Source organism: Diadema setosum, chromosome 21, assembly GCF_964275005.1.
Source record: "Diadema setosum chromosome 21, eeDiaSeto1, whole genome shotgun sequence".
Taxonomy (NCBI): Eukaryota; Metazoa; Echinodermata; class Echinoidea; order Diadematoida; family Diadematidae; genus Diadema; species Diadema setosum.
Genome location: NC_092705.1, coordinates 27,919,156 through 27,929,868, shown reverse-complemented (window position 1 = coordinate 27,929,868; position 10,713 = coordinate 27,919,156).

Here is a 10,713-nt window from a genome sequence, read left to right as displayed (position 1 = left end):
ATATGTTTCAGTTCAGTTCAGTTTCAGTTTATTTTATTTAATCACGGCAATTTGCTTCAGCAAAGCTGTTCTTCTGCAAATCCGTGAATAATATAATCCGTGAATAAAATAATATGTAACGTAAGTTATGAATATCTGATATAATAGTAGTTTCCGTTTCACAAGTCATAAGAATTGAGGCTTTAATGTGCAGTTTCTTCTCCACAGTATTCATCGAATATGGTGGTTACCATGGGAAGATACTCTGTTTTCGTGCTCGTCTGACACAACCACTAATCTACTTTCTTTTGTTTTTAAATTAAAATGCATCACGTGTATGCAGTAGTGAGAACCAACGCAGTGACATCAACAGCTGCAGATGGTTATGTCATAATTCTGGAGTCATTGTTAAATGATCCAAGAAATTTTTGCAATTATTTATCTTTGTAATTTTCTGTACTATGTTTATTGTCAACAGTTTTCGTTTGTCTGTTATCAAGCATTCATTGACAGCAACGATAGTCTCTGACGACACCGGTTCGCATCACTTTTTTTTTACATCAGTTTCGCATCATCATTTTCACCTTGATTTTCCCCGATCATAAGTATAAGATGACCGTTAACTGTTTGTTGCAAAGATTTCTGAAAGAATCTATCATACAGCAATGAAAGCTGTTATGTATAGGACTGACTATGTACACAGATATTCCCGCACGCCCATACATCAAACATTGAGCGGTTACAGGATATAATTTCAAGTATGTAAGCCATCTAAAAGGCTGGCAGTCAATCATGATCTCGTCAAAACACGACGCTGTGGTAGTCTTGTCTCTCTTTCGTTGGTCCTAGAGCGCCCATGCTACGAGATGTCAACATAATTTGACAAATCATACTCCCTTAGAATTCCCCAGAGCCACTTTGTCAACAGTTAGAGTCTTGGTGGTCGCATACATATACCGGTAATCAAGCCCGCCTCTTTATTCGAAAAGACGCAACTATTATACCACAAGGGCAAACGTCAAAGACTCAGAAACAGTGTAAACACAATGAAAGTGAAAACTTCATCAAGACAATTTTCAGACATCAAAAATCAAAGAACACGGAACTGACATAATGAGCAATCATCTCTCTAATAACCAAACTGCGATTTATCAATCTATCAATCATGAAATTATTATTTTTCTGCAATGAAACATTCAACCTTCGTTCCGTCGGCGTGTGTATGTGTGCATGTGCGTGTGCGTTTACGTGTGCGTGTGTGTTTGCGTGTGCTGTATGTGTATAGATGTGTGCCTGATTGTGAATGGTAAGGTAAGGAGGGATGTTGGGTTGGAGGGGTACATTGTACATATAGGGCAGATTAATTAATTAATGATAAAGAGAGATAGATCTATGTATGTGTTATGGGGGATGGGAAGATGTGATTTTTTTTTATTCAAAGGGTTTTATTTATGTTTTTTGTTTGTGTAGGGCCTACTTGTTGAGTGGAGATATTATGTTGCGAGTATGATAATACATTATGTACACATATATTGTTTGGTATATGTGAATATTTTGTATATGTGTCTACTCGAACATTTAGGTAAAATTATATATGCGTACTCCTTGACAGGAGATATGTTTTGAACATTCGTTTGATTTATTCAAGCATTCAAGTGGAATGTACAGCAATAAACGATATCGAAATAAAACCAAAAAAAATCTGGAGAAAAAAGTTATTTTATTTTGCCATGTAAATCATTTATACATTTACGATTCGTTGACCTGCTTTGGCAGAGAATTTTCGAAAAGTTTAATGTGAAAAAAATGTAAGAGAATTTCACATTATTATTATTATCTTTTTTCATGGAGAGCACATTTGCCCTCGACTTGTTAGTCACATGTTTGGGCAATACTATTCCCCCTGATCTCTGAAAGATGTGAGTCCAGTGCTCTTTCATTACGTTAGAAGAATTAAGTTATGTTTAAATCTCTTTATATTCTCTTTAGCACCGTTATAGTCCTGCAGTGACTGAAAGAATTGTTGCAGTTTTCTGATCCAGCGAAGGTGGCACCGAAAGTATAAAAACCCATAATTTTTAAACGGATGTTTAGTTTTCCTCAAAATGTACTCATGTGTTTTGCTAATATTACCGCATGCACTCAATTCAAGTGATGATATTTTGGTATCATTTATCTTTAAGAGTAAGATATTAAAGTTTAGAGGATAAGTAAGATAAAAAGAGAGCAAATATGAAGACGGGGGAATTTTACGTCTTAAATAGGGTTACCAGCTCAATTCCCACATTTACTGATGGGCATAATGATATGATTTGAATACACTTAGAACGGCATACTTCATGATTTGTGATTATCATAATAATAATATTTAATTATTTTTGCTGTTTACTTTGTAGGGTAAAATCGATGAGTGTCAAAAAGGCATTTACAGACATTGGAAGAATGTGTCCAAACGACAGTTTACAGAGCTCCACATGGAGGAGAAAAAAAAAAATCATAACGGACTCTGATGGATAGGAGCACCGTGTTGCTACGGTCATTGAGTGCTATTGAATAATAAAAGGCGACATGCCACAACTTTATTAGGATCTCTTTGTTTCACCTTGTTTTTGGATATCTCAGCCATTTCAAACCGATTTTCATCGAATAAACTTTTGATACCCCTTAGAACTGCATGCTCTTTGACATCTCATAGAGTGGTTTCTGAATATCTCTCAAAACGTCACAAGCTGAATCCTCACCTCAACCAGTACTGTGCATTCCCTTTAAACACTATTCCTGATTGGGATAAATGCGAGGGATCACCGAAGTGATGCAGCTTTTTGAGTTTGTAACAAATAAAGACAGAATAAACTGACCAGAAAGAATATGAATTATTAGTGGAAATCCGGAGGTCTCGGGTTCGACTCCCGATGGAATCCCATTTTCTTTGCTCACCTTTCCACTAATAATTTGTATTCTTTCTGGTCAGTTTATTCTGTCTTTACTTGCTAATAATAATAATGATTAAAAAATAAAAAAAAAAACAATAAGGAGGGGAGGGGGAAGAAGCGTAACACTAGCCCAGATCGAGGATGACCCAAGACGAAGCATGAAGAATATACTCAGGAGAGTGCATGCTTCACGAAGAATTGAAGTTGAAATTCTAAGATCGACTTAAATTATGGTGTCCTGTGTGTGACTTCAATGATGACGAATATTTTGGATACTTTGTCGTGCAGGCATAAGCGTACAAAATAAAATCAAGAACAAATCATTTTTCTGTAAATTTTTTCACAATTTGAAGTGAATCATGAAAATATTAAATTAGACTAAATAGGAAAACCAATGGAATACCATAATTCTAAGTTGATCTTTGAAAAAAAAAATAACTTAAGGTTGACTTAAATTCTTTGCGAAACATCCTCTAGATTTTATATATACTGCAGCTTCACGGGGTGGTTTGTTTCTCGTAACTACAGAAGAACTGCTTTGTAGGTTGGATGAGGCTCTGAACTAGGCACACACACACACACACACACACACACACACACACACAGAAAAAAAAAACTGTGGATTCAAGTCCCGCCCTGAGAGTATACCAATCCTATACAGACAGAACGTTTTTAGCTGCTGCCGTGTCCTTTTTGACCCAGGCGGATAGGTTTTAGTGGCATACACTTAAAATGGGCGGAGATATCAGGGTTAAACAGAGATCACTTTAAAGAGGCTACTTTGGTAAAGCGGGGTTCCCACTATCGTGCGATCTATTGCGAACGCCACGATTGGACATTCGTAACTGATCGTGGAAGATTCGTTGAACTCGTTCGAAATTTCACGTTTGGATATGAGGTTATGCGAGTCAATACGTGTTGGTTCGCTTAGATGCGATATGGTCACGATTGGTCTGTTTCAAGCAATACGATCTGTCACGATCTGATCTCTCGTTCAGATACGATTCGATATGATTGTCCCGATTGAGTCCATGATTGGTTCCGATCTACCACGATCATTACGATCGGTATCCCCGACTTGGTGCGTGCAGCTACGTTTTGATACGTTCCAATACGAATACCGCGAAAAAAGGCGGGCTGTTGAGATAAGATACGATATTTTTCACGATCGGGATCAAAAATGACCCCCATTTGAGGTGCGATTGGACCCGAATGGGAAATTATAGTCCGGCTGACAATGGATTTCTTCGTTTTCTTAACTTCTGCACAGTGATTAGGCCTACTATCCACAACCATTGATGATGGCAATGGTTGACAGGTTGAGGATGATGAGAACGTGACCTTTGCAGTATTGCGAATGACAATTACGATGTTATCAGAGAGAAAGCATCACCTATTGGGATAGGCCAGCCACAACCTCAGATAGTCCCTCCTCTAATTTAACCTGAAGAATTTCTAATTATTGAATCGACCTGGTCACGCTTCCCCTAACCTCCCCCCCCCCAAAAAAAAAAAAAAAAACAACCATGATAAAAACATTACACAAGATCAGAACATTGCCCCCCTCTTTCCCAGAAAAAAAAAAGATCTAGACAAAATGTTTTTACCTTCCTTTGAAATACATGAAGAAAATATGATATAACATATGTGTTATATACGCTAAATATAAGAAAGTTGGCCGAACTGATAGTATTACTTGTGTGTCTGATTTCATATTCTCATAGTATGTATCGTATGCATTTTTAGCTCACCTGAGCCGAAGGCTCAAGTGAGCTATTGCGATCGCTCTTCGTCCGGCGTTCGTCGTCTGTCGTCCGTCGTCCGTCGTGCGTCGTCCGTCGTGCGTAAGCTTTTACATTTTCATCTTCTTCTTAAGAACCCCTTGACCGATTTTCACCAAACTTGGCAGGTAGCATCCCTAGGGAGATAGGATCTCAATTTGTTCAAGTGGGGACCATACCCCACCTGGGGGGCCCCAAGAGGGGCCAACCCCCCCCCCCCCCAAATTAAGGAATCTTTAAAAAAAAAAAAAAATCTTCTCTAGAACCAGAAGTGAAAGAGCTAAGTTAATACTATGAATTAGTACATTGATGACTGTATAGTTTCAAGTTTGTTCATAGCCCCCTTGGGACCCAGGGGAGGGGGTGGGGAGGGGTCCTTATAGGGCCCAAATTGTACAATTTCATGTTTTTCTTGAAAATGCCATTATGAATTTTTACAAAAGTTGGCAGGTAGCATCCCTAGGGGGAAAGAATCTAATTCCCATCAAATGGGCACCATGCCCCACCTTTGTGGGGTATGTGAAACATTCTACTTCTTGTGGATGTTTCAGTGATGTCGTTATTTTATATTTCATTGTCCCACCCCTCCCTTATTCAACCTCGAGGAATACAAAATATATACGATTTGCAGGTAAAATAAGGGGCAAAATGTATGTGCAAAAAAAAAATAAGCACAACGAAAGTAAAAAAAGTCCATCCCGATTAACAGGATTAAGAAGCACGATAAGTTAAGATTTGCTGCGTTTTGATACGATCCAAGACAATCTCATGCGATGATCACGATCAAAAATGAATCGTGTTAATCGTAGAAAATTTTTGAACCGTCCAAAAATTTTTACGATTAACGCGATTGCTACGATCGACCTCAAGACCTGATACAATCTGATAAGATTACTACGATTGCTTCACGATTAAGACCACGATTTCAACCGTGGCGCCAATCGTGATAGTGGGAACCCCGCTTTAAGAATATCATACTGTTATTAGCTTAAATAAAGAGTTATCACTGTGTTTGTGATAACAAATATACACGAGATATTGTCATAATTATCACAACTATCATTTTTCACTATTTTCAATATTACCTTCACTTTTATGTCATTATGGTTATCAGTAGATTGATGCATTAAAGTCGCAACTCATTCCATCTTCCACCAACCCCGCCCCTCCCTCGCGGACACAAAGTAATAGAATCAATCTATTCCATACAGTACTGAAAGTAAGAAAAAAACTGTGATATTGTCGGCTCGGATTTTATCTTTATTTCTTTTTAACTCTTGTGTTGCAGCCAGCGTGATATGTCTGCTCCAGTCGGATGACTGCTGCGAGCCCCATTAACTGATTATTAGACGAGGATATCCTATAAGTCTTAGGTGAAAGGTATTAATTATTTCTCCTTCACAAATTGCTTTCCTCTCCATGGTCTCTTTCCCTATACACCTGTCATTGAAAGATTCACGAGGATATAGAGCGATGAAATCGAACTAAGATTCTTCTTTAAAAAAAAAGTGCATATAATACGGAAGGCAAATTACGATTTCGCGGTGGCAATAATGCACCTCAGCTTAATTGCGTTTGCCATAAAAAATTTCTCTGCCGGTTGCATGATTTTGATTAATGACCTCCTGCTTTGTTTTTGGCACATTGTGAGAACTTTCGCTGTTATTGTATTTTTTAGGGGTGGGGGGGGGCGACAGCGGAAGTTGTCATGGCCAGATTAGTACAAAATCTTTCCTTATTTATATTGTAAAATTTGCGAAATTAAGTATTTCAGAATTGATTATCAGACCGAAATCCTGATAAAGATCCTTCTCAGACGAGTAACATCCCTGGAAAGACCACAATGTCCCTCAGTGTGTTCACAATTTGTTCCATAGTCGGCTATGTAAATATGGCGAGTATACGCTCGAGTTTAACAGTATGAAACGAAGATGATTTCACACTGATGTGGTGTGGTTTGCCACATACTGTTCACATACGTAGTTATGTTCGGTTTCAGTTCAGATCAGTTCAGTTTATTTCTGTATTCTGTTTTAAATACAATGTAGAAAAAAGTTTGGCCGCCTACCATGCCTACCATGAATCATATTGTTCCATCGCATTAATGCACATTTTGGGATACGTTAGAAAGAATACATATGGGGGGGTAAAAAAAAAAATATATATATATACAACAATGCCAGGTGGAATTAATGCAATATATACGATAAGGAACAGTTCATATTTCACACAGTGAAATCGATGTTTTACAATTTGTTACAATGTTAAAACACTCGAATTCAATAGTATGAAGAGATTTCACACTGTGTTTCACACTGTGGGACCCTGTTCTCTTTCCGGCAGGGATTCGCCTTACATATTCTGGGATACCAGGGCCCTGTTTCGTAAAGCTGTTCGTAAAGTTACGAACGACTTACGAGCGACTGGTGATCAGTTCTTGTGCTGAATTATTGAAATTCTGGTAAGTATAGCACATCACAACTGATCACCAGTCGCTCGTAAGTTGTTCGTAACTTTACAAACAGCTTTATGAGACACTCCCAGGTTGGATTGATATATCGCTATGTACCTATTGGCACACAAACAGGGACGTATCTTTTAAGTTCATGTCGGAGCTCATATGCGAGAATTACTTAAAGCCATATTCCCTTTTATTCAAGGGGAAGTCAAAATGTTCGGCAGGTATTTTCATACATTTGCCTTGATCATGTTGATGGACTTGATGGAGTCAATTTAGATTGCTCTATCATTGTAGTAAACTTAATCACAAATAAAATAATGAGGAGCATAACAACGGCATATTGGTAATTAGGGTATAAAGAGCAATCGAGTCATCATTTCAATATTGGGAATTCGCCAACGTAAGCACAGCTAATGCGGATATGGGATTTGCATATTCTTCTTTTAATTGAATTCAGCGTCACATTCTATTTTAAGATATGAAGGAAAGATGAAAAGAATTAAAAGACGTGTCTCCCTTCTCATTAGTTCACGGCCACCACTGGATCGAGAAATCAACATGGCCAAAGGGTAATCACACAGTAAAATTACCGATCGATAATATATTGTCTTTTTTGTATCATTTTTGTTTCGGATGAAACTGTAGTAGTTGACACTGGTGTTGCTGTTTAGTTTGGTTTTGTTGTTGTTGTTGTTGTTTTTTGTCGTTTATCAACAGAGATGGCCAGCGTGACCAGTAAACCTATAACTTTAAACAAAATTAATTCAAAGGTCATTTCATGAAAACAGTATATATAACAATTATTTTGAGGTCGCCATTAATCACTTGATTCCTTTACGTTTCGTTATTTGAGGAGCAAGTTCTAAATCGTAGTTTGATCTAGATCAGTCGGAGGGGGCATTTCATCAAGCGTTTTATTAGAGTTTTTCTCTCTCACTCTGACTAATTTGCTCTTCGCAAAATCAGGTACAAAGATTTCAATAGCTCAAAATAGTTTGTCAGAAAACAAAATATCTGACAAAACACCAGATGAAAATATGCCCCCAAGTCTATGAGATTGAGGAAAGATACATGTCTACTCAGACGGACAGATGATGTTCATAAGTGGACGAATCAGGCAGTTTATGGAGTTCAAAGAAGGCCCCAAAACGGGATCTAGGACGGAAGATTTAATCGTGAGGGCTTTGTAGACATTCCATACATCAGATCGAGACATGGATGTAAACATCTTCAGAGAAAAGTCTGACGACTTCTTGACTTTACACTAGGCTGTGACTAAACATGGGACCCTTTGTGGGATGAAAGCCTAACAGCGTCAAAACTGACTGATGCGATGTCAATTCGTTTTGGCTTCTCTCTATCGAATACAGGATCATTGTAAACAGGTTTGAAATTAAACACTGTTGTCACGAGAACGACAGATTGATTAATTCTACTTCATCTCCGTATGTTTCTCTTCCTTATTTTCATAAGTGCGCTAAATTGGTAGTCAATGTGTGATCTCATTCTACACATAAAAAGGAAAGAATAACAAAACGACTGTCTGGATAGCTTAGATTTTTGCCAACACAATGCTTGTGTTTTGTTTTCTATTCCCATTATTACGTTTTTGTCTCGTGTATGCGTTCATTAAAGGAATCCAGCCTTTGGTATGAATTCTCTTCTGCAGGAGCCGCGGAATGAAATGTAATATTTTTATTATAACTGCTGGGGTGGGGGCTGATGGCTGACCGACCCACGGGGGGAAAGTCCCTTTTCATGCCCCTCGCAGGGTCAAATGTTCACCATCCCTAGTCATTTATCCCATCAAGTTTCCAGATGATTTTTTTTTTTTTTTTTGCAGAAATGATCATCATCATGTCCTCGGTTAAGTACCAATTCTTAATTTCACTACCTATCCTTTAAGAAAAGTAAATGAAACTCGTTAAATTGCTTAATCTCCACAAAATAAAAAAACAAATGAATAACACTGACGATAAGAATTCTGCCTTTTTGAGTTAGACAAATGCTAGCCGTAATCATCCAAAATATGTCTCCAATTTAAGGATCAAGCGCAAATTGAGTGATCTATTATAGAAGATGGTTTTTTCATTACATAACAATGGTGTATGACCGAACATGGTGCACATAAAATATGCCTTTTTATATACGTATTTGACTATGATTGATTGTACGGTAGATCTGTACGGTAGATTGCAAGGTAGTGTAAAAGGTAACAAATGGCTGTCTCAACCTTTCACGTTTAAAAAAGGCGTGTTTCATGGAGACCCCCTCTCACCTATGATTTTTCTGTTATGTTTCAACCCCCTTATCGAATATCTCGGACAGATGAAGGATAGACTGGGGTATTATCTGAATGGCACCAGAATCATAACAACTCCGTACGCAGACGATTTCAATTTGATCACGAACAACAAAGTACAACATCAAAAAATAATTGACCAATTGCACTCATACACAGCGTCAATGGGACTCAAACTAAAACCTTCCAAATGCTGCAGTCTTTCTATCTGTGGTGGTGTCCCTAAAGAGATTGACTATTCAATCGGCTCTGAACGTATTCGTTCAATCAAAGAAAAGTCTCATAAATTTCTGGGTTCGCATATTTGTTTTAGTGGCAAACCAGCCGAAGTATGCGAGTTCGTTCACAATGAAATAATGGTCAAGATGCAAAGAATTGAAGAAACATGTGTCCGTCCGGAGTTTAAGGTTGCCATCTATTCACGTTACCTGCTAAATTCTATCCGTTTTTTGCTTACAGTTCATACACTGCAAAAGACCCACCTAGATAAACTCGATGTAATGACCGACAAATATCTGAAAAAATGGTTAGGTATTCCCGCTCGTGGTGCTAACATCGCCATTGTTCACTTACCCCATGGTCTCAACATCCCCAGCCTATCTGACATCTACCGCCAGTCTCAATCTCTAGCTTTCACCAGATCGAGAGTCAAAGCTGATAGTGTCGTTAACCAAGCGATTGACTCCGCCATTGAAAGAGAGTCAAATTGGGCACGTAAACAGTCCACTGTTGTGAATTGTAACGTAACTCATGGTAAAGTGGAAAATTTAGTTAATGTGCAGACAAGCTCATGGAACGCAGTAAAGAAAATGGTTAAGCAGGTAATAGAGGAGGATACAGTGAAATACTGGACTGATCGAGTAGCGCCACTCTTAGTGCAAGGGAAATTCACATCATTACTGTTACTGGAAAATGAGAATCTAACATGGAAATCGATCATGTATAACCTCCCCAAAAGAGTTCTCAGTTTCATTACCAATGCCTGTATAGATTTTCTGCCCTCCTACACAAACTTGCACACCTGGGGTAAACGCATCAGTGATAAATGTGTCTTCTGCCCGGGCACCACTGGCACTTTGCATCATATACTTTCAAACTGCCCAGTTTTTCTAGATAGATACGAGTGGCGTCATAACAACCTGCTGAGGTATATGTATAAAACATTTCTTGAAAATCTGTCCAACGGGACGATTTACACTGACTTAGAGGGGCACTCAATCGCCGGGGGCACCATACCTCCCCATATTCTCACTACAA